Source organism: Erinaceus europaeus, chromosome 11 (assembly GCF_950295315.1).
Source record: "Erinaceus europaeus chromosome 11, mEriEur2.1, whole genome shotgun sequence".
Lineage (NCBI taxonomy): Eukaryota > Metazoa > Chordata > Mammalia > Eulipotyphla > Erinaceidae > Erinaceus > Erinaceus europaeus.
In genome coordinates this window covers 7,636,322-7,649,628 of record NC_080172.1, presented here as the reverse complement: position 1 = coordinate 7,649,628, position 13,307 = coordinate 7,636,322, and positions in this window count along the sequence as shown.

Sequence of the window (13,307 nt, the reverse complement as noted above, 5' to 3'; positions counted from 1 at the left end):
AACAGCTGAGAGAAATGTTACTTGCTGAGACAAGTCTTGCTCATTAACGCTGGCATTAGAAATAGGGCCATGTCACAGAAGCCAGACCTCCCACCTTCTGCAACCCACGACGACCCTGGGTCCATGCTCCCCGAGGGATAGAGAATGGGAAAGCTATTGGGGAGGGGGTGGGATATGGAGACTGGGTGGCGGGAATTGTGTGGAGTTATACCCCCCATCCTATAATTTTGTTAATGTCTCCTTTCTTAAATAAGTAAAAAAAACTTTAAAAAAAAAGAAATAGGGCCATGAAATAGATTGTTTTGTATAGTTTATTTTTTTAATTTTTAAATTATCTTTACTTACTGGATAAAGGCAGCCGTAAATTGAAAGGGAAGGAGGAGACAGAGGGAGAGAGACAGAGACCCCTGCAGCCCTTCTTCACCACCTGTGAAGCTGTCCCCCTGCAGGTGGGGACTGGGGACTTGAACCCGGGTCCTTGAGCACTGTAACATGCGCTCAACCAGGTGCGCCAACACCCAGCCCCTGTAGCTGGTCTTTCGTAAGATTTCTTTTTTCTACACAGCTTGACAGCTCTAGGTGCTATTTGTTTGTTTGTTTGTTTGTTTTCAGGTAAATTAGATCACTTTTCCTCCTCATTCAGTCCTGTTCTCTAGACTGATATTCTAGTAATTCTGACTAATTGGTGTGTATATATTGGCATTGTAGTAACTCTGACTCAGCAGTGGGGACCATTGAGACAGACTTAAACTAGTGAAAAAGCAACTGCTGTGGTCTGGGAGGTGGCACAGTGGATAAACATTGGACACTCAAGCAGGAGGTCCCGAGTTCAATCCCCGGCCGCACCTGTACCAGAGTGATGTCTGGTTCTTTATATCTCTCTCTCTTTCTCTCTCCCTCTTCCTCTCCCCTCCTTTCTCAAGAATAAATAAAATATAAAGAAAAAGAAACAAATCAACACTTCTTTCTGAAGACACCAATAAACAGACACGTAAAAGAAAAGGACAAGTCAGTATCCGGTTCTGTCTATAAGTTCTGCCTCCATGGAAACTGCAGGTTACCCAGAACGTCTGAAAATGTTAAAAAGCTCAACGTAGGCACGGAGGCCAGTTTGAGATGCGTCTGCACTGGATGCCTGTGTCCCTGAAGTCCTCACCCAGTTTGAGGCTAAAACTGTCCAGAACTTTCACTCTAAGGGGTGACAGTCCCCTTCACGAGAACAATAAGCCACAGTCCAAATGACGGCACACCTGATTGAGCTTGCGTTAAATTATAATGTGCAAGGACCCAGGTTCAAGTCCCTGGTCCCCACCTGCAGGGGGAGATCTTCACAAGCGGTGAAGCAGGGTTGCAAGTGTTTTTCTATCTCTCTTCCTCACTATCTTCCCCACCCCTTTGATATCTCTCTGTCTCTATTCAATAAATAAATAATTTAAGAGAGGGAGAGAGAATAATAGGCCACTAGGAAATTTTTAAAAATATTTTATTTATTCCCTTTTGTTGCCCTTGTTGTTTTATTGTTGTGGTTATTATTGTTGTTGGATAGGACAGAGAGAAATGGAGAGAGGAGGGGAAGACAGAGAGGGGGAGAGAAAGACAGACACCTGCAGACCTGCTTCACCGCCTGTGAAGAGATTCCCCTGCAGGTGGGGAGCTGGGGCTCGAACCGGGATCCTTCCGCCGGTGCTTACGCTTTGCGCACCACCAGGAATTCAACATGAATCTGACAAGGATGCACCAGTCTCCTGGCCCACCAGTGTGGTAAGACCTGTTGGTGGGGTGGTGCAGGCCGCAGAACTCACAACATGCAGATTTCACATCTTGCTTTGGCAGTTGTGGCTGATCCGATTATGGAACAATGGGCCATTTTAGAAAAAAAGTTCCCCAGTAATACTGGCAAATACAATTTAGAAAGAGGGGATCAAACACCCCCCTCCCCTGCCCCGTCACTTCAGGAATAAAAGCAAAGGACAAAGGCCTGAAGACATTTTAACATAAGACTGAAGTGACACCTGACAGATCAAATCAAATTAAAAAATTCTCAGTATGTACCTGTACAAGTAGAAATAGGTCTAAAGTTTTGCTGGAAAATAGCTGAGTACACACCCCTTGGAGCATACCTGAAGCAGACTTCCTAGCTGCTTCCCACACGAAGACACCTAGTTTCATCTGCTCTGTTCCTACCATTGGGTTCCTGCTTATTAAACAATTTTTCTTTTTTCTTTTTTAATATTTATTTCCTTTTATTGCCCTTGTTTTTTTTTTATTGTTGTAGTTATTGTTATTGACATCGTCGTTGTTGGCTAGGACAGAGAGATATCGAGAGAGATGGGGAAGATAGAGGGAAGAGTGAAAGATAGACACCTGCAGACCTGCTTCACCGCCTGTGAAGCGACTCCCCTGCAGGTGGGGAGCCGGGGGCTCCAACCAGGATCCTCACGGGTCCTTTGAGCCACATGCGCTTAACCCGCTGCGCTACCACCTGACTCCCCAAACAATTTGTTCTGCTTTGTATCTTAATCAGCTAACCAAGTTGCAGGTGCTACCATGACGCCAACCTGACCTCCTCGGGCAGAGGACCTCACCGTTGTGTGCTGGAACCTCCCCTCCCCAGAGCCTCGCCCCACTAGGGAAAGAAACAGAAACAGGCTGGGAGTGTGGATCCACCTGTCAACGCCCATGACCGGCAGAGAAGCCATTACAGAAGCCAGACTTCCCACCTTCTGCACCTAATAAAGAGTTTTGGTTCGGTGTGGTGTGGTCTGGGAGGTGGTGCACAGGATAAGGCACTGGATTCTCAAGCATGAGGTCCTGAGTTCAATCTGACGCACATGTACTAGAGTGATAACTGAGTCTTTATCTTTCTCATTAATAAAGAAAATCTTAAAAAAGAATTTTGATCCCTACTCCCAGAGAGGGATAAAGAATAGGGAAGCTTCTCATGGAGGGAATGGGGCACTGAACTCTGGTATTGGGAACTATATGGAATTGTACTTCTGTCATCTTGTTAATAATTATTAAAGTACCATTAAAAAATTAATGGAAAGGGAGTCGGGCGGTAGCACAGCAGTTTAAGCACACATGGTATGATGCGCAAGGACCGGCATAAGGATCTCAGTTCGAGTTCTCTGCTCCCCACCTGCAGGGGAGTCGCTTCACAGGTGGTGAAGCAGGTCTGCAGGTGTCTCTCTTTCTGTCCCCCCCCCCCCCCCCGGCCTCTGTCTTCTCCTCTCTCCATTATTCTCTGTCTTTTCTAACGACGACGACATCAATAACAACAATAATAACTACAACAACAATGAAAAACAACAAGGGCAACAAAAGGGAAAACAAATATAAAAAAGTCAGTAAAAAATTAATATAAAAAGAAATTAGTACATTTAAAGTACGATGACTGGTTAAATGAAGCAAGCGTGATAGCAGGTTTTGGTAGGTGCAATTCTTATGTGTAAATCTGTGAAGGCTCAAGGTAATATTTTGACTTTGTGAAAATTCCAGAGATGTATGTATTTAAAAGTAAGTTAATTACTAATAAGAGAGAAACAGGCAGACAGAGTCAAAGCATCACTCTGGCACGTGCAGTGGTTGAACTGAAGACCTCATACTTGAGAATCCAACAGTATCCACTGCACCATCTCCTGGGCCACTAGCATACATGATTTATTTATTTATTTATTTATTTATATTTATTTTTACCAGAGCACTGCTCTGGCTTATGATGGGTGGTGCAGGGGATTGAAGCTGGAACTTTGGAGCCTCAGACATGAGAGTCTTTTTACATAAACATTATGCTATCTGCCCCCACCCAGTATATGCATTTTAAATTAATTTTTTTATGCAACAGAGTCCTTGTGCAAGCACTATTTCACCATTCTTGAGTAGGCTACTTCCTTCAGAGAGAGACAGCGACCACACAGCAGTGCATTTCGTTTTGTGTCCTGACTCCCTGTCCCTGTTTATTAAGTTCAGATTGTATGTGAGGTCATTTGGTATTTGTTCTTCTCTTCTTGGCTTATTTCAGTGAACATGATGTCTTTAAATTCCATCCAAGATGACACAAAGGAGAGGACTTCTTCACTTTTAACAGCTGAGTAGCATTCCATCCTGTATATATACACCACACTTTTTTTTTTTTCCTTTCCCACTCATCTGTCCTTGGACATCTGGTTTGCTTCCAGGTTCTGTCTATTGAAAATTGTGCTGCTGTGAACATAGATCTCTTCGGATGGTTGATTTTGTTTCTTCTGATCATCTTTTAGAATGCTAATTTTGAATTATCAGGCAGTTTGAGTAATCCTATTCTTTGAGGTTACTAGGCATTGGTGATGTCATAATTTTTTAAAAGACTTTTAAAAAAATATTTATTCCCTTTTGTTGCCCTTGTTGTTTTATTGTTGTAGTTATTATTGATGTCGTCGTGTTGGATAGGACAGAGAGAAATGGAGAGAGGAGGGGAAGACAGAGAGGGGGAGAGAAAGACACCTGCAGACCTGCTTCACCGCCTGTGAAGAGACTCCCCTGCAGGTGAGGAGCCGGGGGCTCAAGCCGGGATCCTTGCGCTTTGTGCCACACATGGACTTAACACACTGCGCTACTGCCTGATTCCCTGATGTCATGATTCTTCGAGGTAATAACTTCTCCCAGATTTTGAGTATCGACTTCAAGATGAAAAAACCTTCACTGCAGGCGAGGGTACCTTGGAGCCTGTTAAGATTCTGAGTCTGGGTCTGGGACCGAGCATTCATTGTGGGGTAAGTGGCAGCTCTGGGCTGTAGAGGCATCTGACATCTTGCTTTCTTAGTCAATTCATGTCCACCGCATCAGCAATGTCTGATCTATGGCAGGAGCTGTGAGGGGTCTGCAGTGCCTTCCAGGGCTGCTGTCCTCTTAATGGTGCCTGCAGATCCAACGGCCAGGACCAGGGCAGGCAGCAGTGGTGGGCAGAGCTGGTGGTAGGCACACACCTGGCTGCAGGGGCCTCTTGGAACCTGTCAGGGCCTCCTGCAGACGTGTGCATAGTGAACAGGGCCAGTCGTTTTCCGGCTGTCAGAGTTGTGTGACTGCAAGGGCTAGTCGCAGATGCCTGTGTACCGTGATGGTTCCTGGATGGCTTGTCATGGAACTGTGTGTGCCAAGCACAAGTGAGAATTCATCGTCTCACCTAACGGCAAGTTCAGGACCCTGCTAGTTCCAGGGCTCAAAGCAGTATTTCGGGAGTCAACTTTTAGCACCACCGTGCAGAAGCTTTGGTGTTTCTCTCTCTCTCTCTCTCTCTCTCTCTCTCTCACACACACACACACACTCACACACACACACACACACACACACACTCACACACACACACACTCACACACACACACACACACTCCACACACACACACTCACACTCACACATATACACACACACACACACACTCACACACACACACACACACTCACACTCACACACACTCACACACACACACACACTCACACACACACACACACACTCCACACACACACACTCACACACATACACACACACACACACACACATATGTATTTCCCTTTTGTTTGGGACTGCCTGTTTGGGACTCACTCCCCACCTGCAGGGGAGTCGCTTCACAGGTGGTGAAGCAGGTCTGCAGGTGTCTATCTTTCTCTCCCCCTCTCTGTCATCCCCTCCTCTCTCCATTTCTCTCTGTCCTATCCAACAACGATGACAACAATAATAACTACAACAATAAAACAAGAGCAACAAAAATAATAAATATTTTTAAAAAGACATAGCAAAGTATATATATTTATTTATAATATATATTATAAATATATAAATTATTATATAGTATAATATATATTTATATATATATATTTTTTTTAAGAAAAAGCTATAAGGACACATGCAATAGTGCATCATCACCACTAGATGTCACTACTGACAACCAAAAAAAGTTACAGCATTTTCTTCAAAGAATGTTGCCACTTTAAGTGTGGCTCTCCAGTCCAATCCTCAATTCTGACACCATCTTCCCAGACAATACCCCTAGCCCACCTGCATGTTAGCTGTTAGGCTCAAGCAAAAATTAGTAAAGTCATGAGCGCTTCGGAATATACCTAAAATAGACTTCCTAGCTCCTTCCACCATGAAGACCCCCAAATCTCATCTTCTATACTTTCACCTTTAGGATCCTGATTATTAAACAATTTGTCTTGCTTTATATCTTACCGCCTTTCAGCCACCAAGTTGCAGATACTACCATGACACCAACCTGACTTCCTTGGGCAGACGACCTCACCAATGTGTCCAGGAACCTGCACCTCCCCAGAGCCCTGTCCCACTAGGGAAAGACAGAAACAGGCAAAGAGTATGGATTGACCTGCCAGCACCCATGTCCAATGGAGAAGCAATTACAGAAGCCAGAATTCCAACCTTCTACACCCCATAAAGATCTTTGGTCCATGCTCCCAGAGGGATCAAGAATAGGGAACCTTCCAATGGAGGGGATGGGATATGGAACTCTGGTGGTGGGAATTATATGCAATTATACCCCTCTTACACCACAATCTTGTTAATCACTATTTAATCACTAACACAGTTTTTTAAAAAGTGTGAAGACAATTTTGGAGACAAGACCTGGAAAAAAAATCCACAGGACCAGCTTCAGGGACCTAGGTATCTATCAGTAGCTCAGTGCCATGAGCACAGTAAAAGCTAAGTATTCCCTATGTCCTTTTGTACAAGGGAGATACATAGTGTACAGTGCAGTACTTTGCTATGTGTGTTCGAACCCAGTCTCCACTGCATTAGAGGGAGCTCAAGTATTGTGGTATCTTTGCCTCTCTTTTTCTGCTTCTGTCTCTGTATGTATCTTAAAATAAAATTAAAGAAAGTAATAACAACTAAATAAATTAAACAGGGCTGGGGACTTTTTTTTTTTTTGCCTCCAGAGTTATCACTGGGACTCACTCGGTGCCTGCACTATGAATCTACTGCTCCTGGAGACCATTTTTTCCCTTTTGTTGCCCTTGTTTATCCTTATTGTGGTTATTATTATTGTTGTTGCTGCTGTCATTGTTGTTGGACAGGACAGAGAGAAATGGTGAGAGGAAGGGAAGACAGAGGCAGGGGGAGAGAAAGATAGACACCTGCAGACCTGCTTCACTGCTTGTGAAGCGACTCCCCTGCAGGTGAGGAGCCAGGGGCTCTGCATTTTTTTTTCCCTGCCAAGGGCCATTCATAGGCCATACAAAATAACCAACTTAACAATTACCATTAATGTTGCTATTACAACAACTCCAGTTGCCTTGGCAGTGTCAGACCAAATGATTTAGCAAACCCCAGATAGCTCTGGGCTAGACCTCCCCTACCCTCGAGAATAGCCTTTAGTAACATACAGATTGGTAGCCTCAGGAGGAAATGAGGGTCTTTGACTTAGAAGAGATCTTATTTGTCTATTATTTTTCATATCCATGACTCTTCTTTGGAGTTAGAAATACATTTGTGGGAGTCGGGTGGCAGTGCAGTGGGATCAGCGCAGGTGGCTCAAAGCGCAAGGTCCGGCACAAGGATCCTAGTTCGAGCGCCCGGCTCCCCACCTGCAGGGAAGTCACTTCACAAGTGGTGAAGCAGGTCTGCAGGTGTCTCTCTTTTTCTCCCCCTCTGTCCTCCCCTCCTCTCGCCATTTCTCTTTGTCTTATGCAACAACAATGACATCAATAATAACTACAACAATAAAACAAGGGCAACAAAAGGGAATAAAGAAAGAGAAAGAAAGAAATACATTTGCATCACAATCTAACACACAAACTTCTATAGGGACAGAGTATATATGTATGTGTATATATTTACATTTACATGTAGTTGAAGTCAATTTTTCACAAAATAATTATAACCTTACTACTAGGTATACAGCTTTACCATGCGCAGTGCACACTGATTTTTTTTTAATTTTTCATTTTTATGGGGAGGGTTAGTGGTTTATAGTGTAGTCACTGACATATGGGTTTGATTTCCTTGTGAAAGTTCTCTGTAGAACTCTTACCCACAGCCTTGGTCTTTTTACAACATCATTCACTGTGGGTTGTACCTGGCTCTCTGCCCCCCTGGCCACTGGCAGCGGAGACTGGGGCAGCCCCTGGGGGTCCTAGGGGGCCCTGGTGATGAGGGAGAGTGTGTGGAAAGGAATCAACCATACGACTTCCTCCTCTGGGAGAAGCCTCAGAGACGACTCGTTTATTGGGGGATACAAGCAAGTAGGTATGCCCAAAGGTTTGAGAAAGGTTAAGGTAATCATTTAATCCATACACAATACAGAGTTAGATCTTGACCTATCAAGTATTTGATCACAACTGGAAAGTTACCGTAGAAGGTCTGGTCATGAGCTCACAATGCCTAGGTAGGAGGCCTTTATCTCTTAAGAGTGAATTATAAGCACCTCCGGGCAGGGGGCAAAGGGGGCAGTTGAGCAAAGCCAGCATATTTGCAGTGGGTTTCTGTTGGCCATACACAGTAATTCCTGGCCTTTGTTCAAAGGGAATGAGGAAACACGTGAAGAAAGGTACCCAGTCTGAAAAAGCCCATCCATTATAAGTTCATGAGGTCAGGGGGGACCAGCCTACTGCCTTTCCTGAGAAGGAAAGGGCTCGGGGTCAACCCGCTCAGACTCTCATGGAAATAATGGCTTGGACTTCCCAGACAGTGGGCCCTTCCCCACAATTCACCATGCCCTAACACTGTTTCTCCACCTCTCTCTCTCTCTCTCTCTTTTCTTTTTACCAGAGCACTGCTGAGCTCTGGCTTATGGTGGTGCAGGGGATTGAACCTGGGACTTTGGAGCCTCAGGCATAAGAGTCTCTTCGCATCACCATTATGCTGTCTCCCCCCCACCCCAAGGTTGTCTTCAGCCCCTTCCTCCCATTACTTTCTCAGAGCCATTTTTTTGGATGCAACTCCCCATGCCTAGCTCAAGTTCATGCACAAAGACCTGGGCTCAAGCATCCAGTCCCCACCTGTTAGACGCAGTAGTTTTAAAGTTTTAAGTATAGTTGCTTTTCTGCTTATAGTGTGAGATGGAAAATTCCTTGCCCTTTCCCCTTAAAACAGGATCTAATCAGTAAGCCACCGGTTGTTTACCAAGACCCTGCATACAGGCAAGGCTTATCAGGACCTTTGCACAAGGAAACCGTTTTCCAGGAGGGGGCAGCTGATGGTGGTGGTGACCCTACCTGGCTAGATTCTATTGGGTGTGTGATTTTGCAATGTTTGAAAGTAGCCCGTGCTTTGCTTTGAGTGGATCATGCTTTTTGCTAGGTTTGAAATGATTGGATTTCGCATTTTTCTATAGCATTATAGCATGTTATTGGATATAGGTTGATAAGGTGATGTGTTCCCCCTCCCTGAGTGTAGTCTGAATTCCTATAAATTGTGTGGTTTGAGCCTTGTACAGGGTCGAGCTGGTAGACTGCTGTCAGTCATCACTTGACCCGGATTCAAATTCATGAATAAACATCTTTTGCTTCCTTACAGTGGATGGTGGTTTGATTTCGCTCGCTAACACCACCCGCGGGGAAAGCTTCATGAGTGGTGAAGCAGGTCTGCAGGTGTCTCTGCCTACCCCTCCCCTCTCAATTTCTCTATGTCCTATCCAATAAAAAAAAATTGGCCACCAAGAGCAGTGAATTCATAGTGCAGGCATTAAGCTTCAGTGATAACCTTGGAGGCAAACAAACAAACAAACAAAAAAAGGAATTGTGAAGTGAGATAAGCCAGAAAGAGAAAAATGAATATGGGATGGTCCTACTCATAGACAGAAGCTGAAAAATAAGAACAGAAGGGAAAACACAAAGCAGAACTAAGACAGGGACTTTTAAAACATACATGCATACATATGTATAAGTTTATTTATTTATTTTTACCAGAGCACTGATCAGCTCTGATTTATGGTGGTGCAGGGGATTGAACCTGAGACCTTAAAGCTTCAGGCATGAGAGTCTCTTTGCATAACACTTATGTTATCTGCCCCCTCCATTTATTTACTTATTTTTAAAAAATATTTATTCCCTTTTGTTGTCCTTGTGCTTTTATTGTTGTAGTTACTATTGATGTCATTGTTGTTGGATAGGACAGAGAGAAATGGAGAGAGGAGGGGAAGTCAGAAAGGGAGAGAAAGACAGACACCTGCAGACCTGCTTCACTGCTTGTGAATCGACTTCCCCACGCTCGAACTGGGATCCTAATGCTGGTCCTTGTGCTTTACACCTCGTGCACTTAACGCACTGCACTACCTCCTGACTCCCAAGACAGAAACCTGAAGACTTGCTTCACTGCTTGTGAAGCGACTCCCCTGCAGGTGGGGAGCCAGGGGCTTGAACCGGAATTCTTATGTCGGTCCTTGTGCTTTGCACCACGTGCGCTTAACCGGCTGTGCTACCACATGGCTCCCTATTTTGTACTTTTTACCTATTTTTTACTTTTTACTTTGTGCTCAACTCTGGTGTATGGTGGTACAGGGGATTGAACCTGGGACTATATAGCTTTAGGCATGAGAGTCTCTTTGTATAGCTATTATGCTATTTACTTCCACACTTTTTTTTTTTTTTTAAGATTTATGAGGGAGGAGGAAGAGGGGGAGAGAAAGAGCTGAGGTAGTGGAAGACTAAATGAAGGCAGAGTGCTCACTGTCTTGATTTACCTTCTGTGGATATTTTAATCTATGCACCTGGTGGAGAAGTGCCTTCCTCTGTGATATGGAGACACAGAGCCTAAGACTGCATCTCTTTTGGGTTTACTCTGCCGGCAATTAAATCAGTGGCTGTGGTTGCTACTCCTCCCCTTGAGACATGGGTGTTTAAAGGTAAAGATGACTAGGGAGGAAGCCAGCTGTCTTGGGACTGAAATATCCCAGGTGCTAGGCCTCCCCTTCTCTGCCCACACCAAGGCCACAGATAAGAAGCATGTATAACGCAGCAGGTTAAGCGTGAGGCTCTCCATCTGCATGGGCGGCGCTTCATCTTCCCTCCTCTCCTCATTTCTCTCTGTACTATCCAACAATGCTTTATCCACTGTGCCACCTCCTGGACCACAGAAAGAAAGAAAGGAAGGAAGGAAGGAAGGAAGGAAGGAAGGAAGGAAGGAAGGAAGAAAGAAAGAAAGAAGGAAAGGCATCTCTATCAGCCAAATTAAAAGTCTTAGTGTGGGAAGAATAAATAAAAAACAACTCAGCAAAGAAATCAAGCTGGCTTAAGAGAGGAAGAAAGGTTTTCCCAACCTACTCAAGCAATTCGTTTCCTTCTTCTGTCATTGAGTGAATGTTCAGGTCTTCATCAACTAGAGGGAAAAAGCTTTGACTTTTTAAAAACTTTTTAAAAACTACAGGAGTCTGGGAGATACCTCACTCAGTTGAGTGGACACTGGAGCATGCTTAAGGACCCAGGTTCTAGCCCTTAGTTCACGTGGGGGCGCCTACATAGGGGAAGTTCTGTGAGGGTTAAAGCAGTGCCGTGGTGTCTTTCATTTCCTGATTTATCTCTCTCCCTGTCTCTAGCCCCCTATCTTAAAAGAGAGAGAGAGAGAGAAGGTGCAGAACCCCAGTGGCAAAGTAAACACATTAAAGAAAATTACTACACACTGACCTCAAACGAACAGATTACCTACCATCTATGGAAGAATCTGTTGGTACAGGACTAGCTATTATTTCCAAGATAGAGTACATCGTCCTGATGACACATTATTATAATATATATATTTAATTTTTTATAATTTATTTTCCCTTTTGTTGCCCTTGTTGTTTTACTGTTGTTGTAGTTATTATTGTTGTTGATGTTGTCATTGTTGGATAGGACAGAGAGAAATGGAGAGAGGAGGGAGAGAGAAACATAGACAGACCTGCTTCACCGCCTGTGAAGCGACTCCCGTGCAGGTGGGGAGCCAGGGGCTCGAACCGGGATCCTTGCGCTGGTCCTTGTGCTTGGCGCCACATGCGCTCAACCCACTGCGCTACCACCCGACCCCTAGCTATTATTATTTTTTTTTAGCAACTTGAATTAACCCTTTCTCAACTCTGCCTTCCTCTGAGGGCTCAGCCCTTCGCCTCCAGACTGCAGAGGTGATCAAGATCCTCTGTGATTCCTCAACTGAACCACTTCCCCTGCTTCTCGTGTGTGTGTGTGTGTGTGTGTGTGTGTGTGTGTGTTGCAGGCGGTGGGGGGGAGGCAGTGCTTCAACAAACCTTAGTAAGGAAATCCAGTTTGCAGGAATTACACACAGTCAGAAAAAAAAAAACCAAAACTGTCCTGTTGACCAAGAACCCAACCACATCTATCAATGCTACAATAGCAGGAGGTTCAGAGCAGGACTCCCCACCTCACACCCTCCTCCTGTGAGCAGGTGTGTGAGAATCCTACCACCTCACAGGGGCTATTTCTGACGGTGTCCCTCCCCTCCCAACATTTGCAGTTGTAGCAGATTCTCAGATGATTCAGCAGTCCATCTGTCATTAACAGAGACTCATCTAGACATATTTCTCTTTGTTTCAATCCCTAGCAAATTAAAAATGAAAAGCAAGCAACCCAGAACTGAAAATTGTCCCAGATTAGGATTATTTTTAATGTCTACTACACTTTCTTGTAAAATAACTCGCAGATCTCTTATCAAGTTTTTGTTTTTCTTATTTTGTATCTATTTACTTAACTACCTACTTAAACACACACACACACACACACACACACACACACATACACACACACACACACCCCTATGGATGCCGGCACTCACGTGGAGTGGCTCCAACCAGGGGGTAAGCCATCAACCCTCCCTCATCAGTTCTAGGGACAGCATGATTCAGAAAGGAGGCCTCAGGGAGTATTCTGGTACAAACACTCATTTATTTGGAGATGGGTACGGGATTATATAGAGAGTTAAACAAAGAACATTTTTCAAATATGTCAGAAATTACAGGTTTCTTAAAGGTCAGCTTGCCCCTATGGTAGGGGCTGGTATGACAAGAACTGATGCGATACATAAAGGTCAAGACAATTAGTCTCCATGATGCAGGCAAGTTAATTATCCAAAGGCATTTGAGAGAAGCATAGGGGTTAAACCAGTAAGGTGAGATAGAGAAGAAGAAAAACAAAAATGGATGTAAATCACAGATATCAAAGGGCACAAGGACATAGGATTTGGGGTTTTCAGTGTCTGGTGTTGGAGGTGTATGATAGAGTGTGTTCTCCTTTGTGATCAAAAGGTGAAGTGGATGTGTGAACTTTGAGTGAACCCTAAAGCAGGCAGCCATTTGGCCTGCTGCTAGCAGGAAGAAACTAAGTGTGAGAGG